Below are 8,319 nucleotides of genomic sequence, written 5' to 3'. Positions count from 1 at the left end.
TTAAAACCTGAAAAGAAAACTAGAAAATCAAACTGTTATTATTTGATTTTTAATTATCAACTTAAAAACAAAGGAGAAACTTTTCTTTTATCCTGACGTCTAAAACAAACAAGTCAAAATTAGACTTAAAAAAAAGTGCAACAATTCAAAAAGAGAAAACTAAATCTATATAATAATGGTTGAATGGATGAGTTCAGCTCCTCTTCTGGTCAGTAGCTGGTCTTTAATGGGACCAGGACTCATTGTGTTTAAAGGAACGAGGTCTGACACCAGATCAGTGTTCACACCTGGACTGATTCATCTGAAATTAGTTTCATGACTTAAACTAGTGAAACCTGACGCTATGATGAGGTGTCTCCTGCCAATAAAAGGTCAATGTTTGGTTTAAGGACTCTTGAATTTAAGGTGGATATTTTGTGTGTTTCCTTAAAACAAATCACAAACTAGTTCATTGTACTATCACACAAGAAAAGCCCAGCATCAAGTGTCTGTTCTCTAAAAGAAATGATGAGGTAGGTTTCTTTCTTTCTTTCTTTCTTTCTTTCTTTCTTTCTTTCTTTCTCTACACGATGCACTAATAAAATATTCGCCACCAGGTGGCAGCATTTAGTTGTTCTTGATCTTTTTCTACCAGAGAATGAATTAGGTTCTAACACACAGACGAAATATGGACAAAATTATAGAAGCATTATAATGTACATTTACATGATTATATATGTATTTACACAAATATAAAAGAAAAATAAAATACCAAAATACACTGACTGGAAAACTGACACAATGTAACCAGAAACACGTGCTCACAATATTTTCCAAAGGTTCCAAGTCGGTTCATGATGTTGTTTTATATTGACTATTAATATTATTTTTAAATATATATTTAAATGTATTAAGTGTGTTACATAATTTAATTTCTTTACACATTTTACTGTTCTACATCTTTGTTCTGCATTGGTTGAACATGAAACGTCTCCTGGATTCTCTCTGGAAGAATATTATTCTTTTCTCTGCAGATAATTAGCACAGTTTCAAAGTCGAACAGATCAATGAATTTAAGGACGTGTGAATTCATGAACAGTATTTTTGTATGTGTAAGATGATCTGTCAATTATTCTTCTTTTGTGATATAGAAACTGAATTAGTGATTGTTTTGTGCGTTTGTCCCCAGATCTAAGTGACGTACGGGTCTATGACAGAGAGGTACAACAGATGGAAAGAGTTTCTGCTGAAAATCTATTTTGTTTTGTTCAATATTACAATAGATTCTGATATTTAGTTCTTAATATGATTCACATGTGATTTCCAGTTTAACTTGTGATCTATAATAACTCCTAAACTATTTCAGTGCCATCTTGATTAGAGTTTATTTATAATATATTTATATATTTAATCTTATATATATTATATTTATATATATTTATATTATATATTAAATTTAAAGACCTCAGTGTTTCCAGAAGGTGCCTCAGATTTGAACCAGAGCAAAGTAAACACATATAGACAAGCTGTACACACATAGAACAGAAGAGTGTGTGTTGTGGTGCATGTGAAATCTGATCAGTTATTGATGGATGTCACTAGTCTGGTTTCATTGTGAATGTATGTTATGTTATATTATCTTGGTTAAACTGAAAGTGGAGTCTAAACGGAAGTGTGATTGTGCTGCTAATTATTGCTGTTCTGTTGTTCTTGTAAAACACTCATTAGATAAATTACTGGTTGTGTAATTACCAGGTTGTTTCAACGCTGCAAACGAACCCTCGTTTGTAACCGGGATCAGTCTGGTTCATTTGTTCTTCAGTAACTTTACAACAAGTGGTCCTGGACCCTGTGCACATTTCTGATCGACTCTTTGTGTAACCGTGCTCATCTTCTTCTTCTCTCTTTGTTTGTAACATTAGTTTAATGTCAAGCAAACCTGAACATGCAAGTTAATGAGTTTCCAACAACACCTTCCTGCAGATGTTTCACAATAAGAGCATTAATAAGAAATGAACCAGTAAAGGCCTCGTAATTTGAAATGGATGTAAATGGTGTTAAGTTTGTATTAACAGCGTCACGCACTGACTTTGAACAATGCAACCAGGAGATCTCTAATTAGAGAATAAAACGTCCTGTTACCCTCTGTAGTCTATGCAGATAAAGGATAATCCTTTTTCTATAAATGTCATATGATCTTTTTCAAAGGTTATTTTATTTCCATGGACCATGGACCACTAGGAGTCCACAGACCCCCGGTTGAGACTCACTGCTCTACACCATCCACACACTCAGGTCCCTCTCTCTGCCAAGCTCCGTCTTCTCCTCCTTTATTCAACCAGCCATCATGAACTTACAGTACAGTTTTGTCCAGACAGTATGCCCAAGATTCAACATTTCAAGACTGAATTTCTTTATTATATAGATTCTTTACAAGGACTAAAAAATAATGAAGCAGCCAAAAAATAGCCTTTTGTTAATCTTTGCCTTATTAGCCGCTAGCCGTTTTATTTTCATTAATTTGTGTTTAATTTATGTTCGTTAGTTAATGATTCATTTGTATGATTTAAATTTGTGTGATTGCTCTAAAAGGTGATTTTTTATAAAGAATGGAAGAAAAAAATGAAAGAAACTGGACCCATGAGTAGAAAACGACCTATACTGCAGCCTCCAGCCACCAGGGGGAGCTCTACATGTTTTTTTTTTTGGCTTCACTGTAGAGAAGCTGTCATGGCGTCCACAGTGGTTCCCAACTCAGGGTCCACAAGTCTCAAAAATGTTGGTGGCCCCCCTCCCATGGCATAAATACGGAGGCCAACATCAAAGAAACAGAATTAAAACATTGAACTCTTACTTACGGCTTTTTCCTTTTAAAATAAAAAACTGCAGTGGATCATATTGAGATGTCACGGTGTTGGTGTTTGACAAAACAATGTCTGGAACACGACCAAAACCCAAATATCAAATGAAATGATTTGGAGGTTGCAGCCCACATGTTAAATGTTTCTGAAAGCCATAATATTCTACTAAGAACACAAAACCTTAATAAAGTCGATAGAGTCCACAGCGACCTCCCTGTACCTAAACATTCCCCTCCACTGAAAACAGTCTCCAACACATTTTCATTAGATATTTTATGTCTTGTGTAAGTCACAATGAACAAGCTCATATAGAATAATGTGTGTTTTTCTGTAATTTAATACGGCCTAGACCAAACGTCTGCCTGAGCTGGCAGTCGCTGTGTTTTCATAACCAGAGGAGAGGACATTAAACTCTCTGTTTTTACAACACACGCACTAACACACTGCAGCCTCTGAAGGGTTCATGGATGCTACGTGAAAACGTGTTCTACCTGACACACGTGAAGGTTAGAGGAAGGTCCTGGTCCTGGTTTCAAGGGTACGTACTATAAACGGGGTGCTCACATGTTTTTTAATTGTGAGTTACTTTTACCGCAGATCTACACGAAATCCACCTTTAGCTTCTTTAATCCATCATCATGATTAATCTGATTAATAAATTTAACTCAAAGAAGCATCAGCAGCAGAATGACTGTGAACGTGTCTCAGTTTGTCCAAGTAGCGTTAGCACCAGCTGATCCGGTAGTGACAGGCAGCAGAACCAACCCATAAAGATGGAAGACGCTAAACAGCACGTTGGTCCTCTCCATGGGACATTTGAGGACAAAAACACCAAGAGGGACCAGTGGAGACACATAAAGTATTATCACACTCTGCAGGAAGGAGTTTTCATTCCAGCTTCAAATAGCACATTAACCAAGCCAAGCATACGTGGGGATTCTGCTAGCTTTTGGGCTAACGCGGCTAACAGCTGGAGACAAACCAAGACAAAGACAAGACAAAGACAAGCTGCCAATGCTGGCTGCTAATATGTGTCCACTCCTGCAACCACTGTCCTATATAAGAAACTGTTCTCAGTTGCAGCAACATTGGAAATAAGACGTGGTCAGCTCTCCTCCCGTTGGACAATGTCAACAAGTTAGTTTGTCTCCGTAGCAACAGGGACACATTAATTAATTAATGGACAAATGTTGGACAAAAAAGTTGTCGAGTTGTTGAAACTGTTGAAGGTGTTTAATCAACACATTAAGTGCAGATATGTTCCCTTCTTTCTGGAGTCTGTTTGCTCGTGCGTGATAATTAATCGTAATTAATCGAAAATAATCCTCAGCAACCCTGAGATTAATCTGATTTACCGAAGCCTTAAGATGTCATGCATCCATACCTCTGTTTTCCCGTGATAACGAGTTCATTTCATCTCTTTTTTCTCGAGATCCCGAGTCATTTATGAGATTTAAGTGTCTGTTTAAAATTAAATAAAACTGTTGCTGTGATGAAACAGGAGAATATACGGCAGCACTATGAAACCAAGCGTCAGAGCTACACTGGAGCCCGATGAGAGAACAAAGTCAAGCAAACGGCTGCTAGTCTGCAGCTCTACAACAGTTTTTATCCTAACAAACACAGGAAAATGCCCAATCCATTGTATGAAATGGGAAACCTTTCTCAGTTGATGACTTCATAAAAGAGTGTCTTGAGAGTCACTGAACAAAAGGCAACGTTAGCATGTCTAGCAACACATTAATGACAGATTCCAGGGGCACAACACAGCTGTTCACGTTTAATCCTTTAAAGTTGACATTAATTTAGTCTGAGAACCACGACGACCAACATCCATCGCTGTGATGTCCTTCACATCTTCAACCACCAAACTTCTTCCTTCCTTCCTCCAAAATAAAAGTGATATTTCTGATATTTCGCTTGAGTCCAGCTGCTCTTTGTACGTTAATGAATGAGCTGTAACTCTGGACTTTTGCAACGACAAAACCACCTCATGAGAGCGTAGAAATAGTTTAGATTTAGATATCTGACTTTTTGTTTTTACAGTTTTTTATTGCGATATTTAGGTTTTGCCCATTTTAGGGGGAATGGATGGAAACACAGCAGCTGCTTCCACTGAGGACGACACCATTAAAGTGTTATATTATTACTGGGCTGTTATTTATTATATAGTATAACTAACCTACATGCATTTGCTGATATACTTGACCTGAGTGGTATATACATTTTTCTGTAAGCGTCTCAGGGTGAAAAACGTCTGGAAACCCCTGGTCCATTTGAACAGAGCTCTTCTGTGAATGCTGCCTTTGTTCTTTCTTCTGCTGCTATTCAGCAAAGAACAATCCCGTCTGGGTTCTTCTGTCTTTGAAGTGAGAAACAACAGCACAACTCGGAGCCTTTCAGAGCATCGATAACCGGCCGCTCCTTTTCTAACGGGCACCAGCTCAAAAACACGCAACTGGCATCGCCTCCTTCTATTGTGTTATCGAAGCATCGTACACACCCAGTGCCCTCATTTCCCTCTGAGTATATGGTTTCACTCTAATACTCTAATACACGTTAACACACACACACACACACACACACAAACACACACTCGGGTCATAAGTCAAGAAGGCTTTGAATGGCAGGAAGGGAGTCGGACTGTTGTAATTGGACTTGACGCTAATATATGGTGTGAACGGGATTCTGTGCCACCGAACTCTCTCTCTCTCTTTCACACGCACACACACTCACACACACATATATATACATACACAAACCGTGTGTGTGCCAGCATTGTGTGTTTTCACCCCCCCCTTTCTGAAACCTGAATAGCCCCGTTAGCTTCCTTCCTCTATTATGGGTGTGTTTTAAATTGTGTTGTCGGACCCTCTACGACTGTCCCACCTTTACTTCCTGGAGACTGAAAACAAAAGAAACAAATAAAAGGACCTGATGTGTTAGAAAGGGAAAGGGAAATAACGACTATTCCGCCTCGTGTCAGGAGTAAATATTTCACAACTTGATCTACTTTGCAGATTCAGACTGAGCTCCATTTGAGCTGGATTTTTGTCTTTTGTTTGGTTCTCGGTGTTAACTGCTGCCTTTGACGTACAAACGCTGAGTTGCAGGCAAAAAAAAAAATGTAGCAAAACTAAAAATACAACCGGCTGTTGGCTCCCACTTGACCGTTTTTTTTTTTTAAAAAATCACATTACGTCTGTGTTTGGAAAAATATGGCAGGTGATTCATTAACCAATTACAGTCAACGACTCATAGACGGGATAAAGATGGACGGAGGAACTGCTCTTCTAAAGTGAAGCCAAAGCTAGTAGAGCTCCCCCTGGTGGCCGGAGGCTGCAGCATATTTCATAAGATCCACCTCCTCCATGTTAGCGAGTGAGAATTGAAATAAAAAATGCACATCAAATATTTTTTTTAAAGGATGGTTTCAGTCGTTTTTAGCTAATATAAGGTTGATGAATGTTGGTTGCTATGCCAACTGCTTTATAAAGTGTCCTGTGGGGCACCGTGAGAGTGAGACAAACCCAAACATAAATTTAAAGTAAATACAGTGTATAATCCAACATTTCCTTGTAGCTGGTGGAGGTGGAGCAGAGAGTAGGGTTGATTAAACTGGTCTGGAGGAAGTGTGGGCGGGGCATCGATGTAGTGGCTCCGCCCTCAGACCGTACTGATCAGACTCTGGCTCCAAACTCACAAGATGGGGGCATGTTTTCCATATTTATATACAGTCTATGGGATGAACACACACTCTTCTTCCTCCTTCCATCTGGGACATTTTACTGGGTCGACACAAACAAACTGTATAAGAGTTTCTTCCTTTAAGTCATCAGACTCTTCAACCAAATGAAACTGGATCCACAACAATATCATAACCTACACTCATAACCTGTCAGCCCTTTGCACACAACATGCTGCTAATCACTCAAATGTTCCCAACCACCATAACTCAGACTCTCTCAAGTGTGTTGCACTGTCTGTATTGTATTGTTTGTCCTAAACTGTTTTCCCTGTTTTGTATTTTCTGCATTAGCTTGCACACATGCTCTTTATGCTCAGCCGCCTTGTGTTGTACGTAGTTCTATGTCCTCATGTATCTCCACACAGTCCTGGAGGAACGTCCTCCCATAAAAATAAAAACCTGTTTGACTTTGACTGGAGGTCCCACTGAGGTAACTGGGTACCATGTGGATAAGCCATTTTCAAACATTCCACCTTTCAGAGCAGCGGCTATAACGGTGAGTGATCCTCACTCAGAGCGTCGTCTCCTTTCACACATGAAACTGTGTATGAAGCGTCACGCGGTCATAGCTTTAAGATGGAGGTTACACACTTTAGATGTGAATCATATGACATAACTCTACAGCCTATAGCAGTGTCAGTGATTCATTCATTCATTTACTGCAAACGCTTGTCCTCTGGAGGGCTGCAACCTATCGCATCAGTCACTGGACGAATGCTTGGACAGGTCTCCAGTCTATCTACGGACCAACACACAGAGATATGGCTTTCACACTGTCCAGAGCTCTGTGCTGGTTCCTGTTCTTCAAGGGAACCAAGAAATACCTGGTTCATCCCTGCGAACCGGGACATCATCAGTGGTCTTTTTACATATCATTCACATTCTACGTCTTCTCACCATCTACAGCTGATTCATGCTGGATGAAAACAAATGTCTGTATGTCAGGGAAGGTGCAGGACAATAAGGGTGAAGCAGGGAATCCAGAGAAAAGTTTATCAAAATCAAAATAACATCAATAACACAACAAGGAACAAAGGGAAGTCAGGGCTATAAATACACAAGAGGGCTCAGGGACGACAAGACACAGGTGAAACTAATGAGGGCAACCAAACCAGGTGAGACCAATTAACAATCAAGGGACACACGAGGAACTTAGACAGGAAATCCACAACTTAACAAAATAAAACAGGAAACTCCAAAACATGAGCACAAAATAAAAGACAGACACAGAACCTTGACACTGTAGCAACAGAATGAAACCCCCAGATGCTCCATGTGATCTGCCATTTTGCCAGAACTGTGTTTGTTTACTGTTGCCTTAGTAACGCGGAGTAACATCCTGGCATTTCCCTGGAGATGATGCGGTGGACCAGTGGATGGAAGCACGTATCGAAATTTCAGAAATATTGCTTTTATATTGCAAAAAACTGTAATGAAAACGCACCTAGTGTCACCAGCAGGGGCGTGCAAAGCATCCAGTATTTTTATTCAAGTAAAATTCAAAATAGGTGTAAAAATCTTCTAATTTGGTATATTCTTTTATCAGTTGTAATAATTATGGATGTATCTGCAGCATTAGTTGCTTCATGGTGGGAACCAACCATTTACACAAAGACATGGTACCAAAGATCTCACCAAGTCCAGATTTCCTTGTTTCTTGGCCCAAGCAATTGTTGGTCTTTGGCTCTAAAAGAAAAACCTTATTCTACTTAATCTCAGAAAATGATTTCC

The sequence above is a fragment of the Mugil cephalus genome, chromosome 2, assembly GCF_022458985.1.
Source record: "Mugil cephalus isolate CIBA_MC_2020 chromosome 2, CIBA_Mcephalus_1.1, whole genome shotgun sequence".
Taxonomy (NCBI): domain Eukaryota; kingdom Metazoa; phylum Chordata; class Actinopteri; order Mugiliformes; family Mugilidae; genus Mugil; species Mugil cephalus.
The sequence above is the reverse complement of the archived record's forward strand: the minus strand, read 5'-3'. Positions refer to the sequence as shown.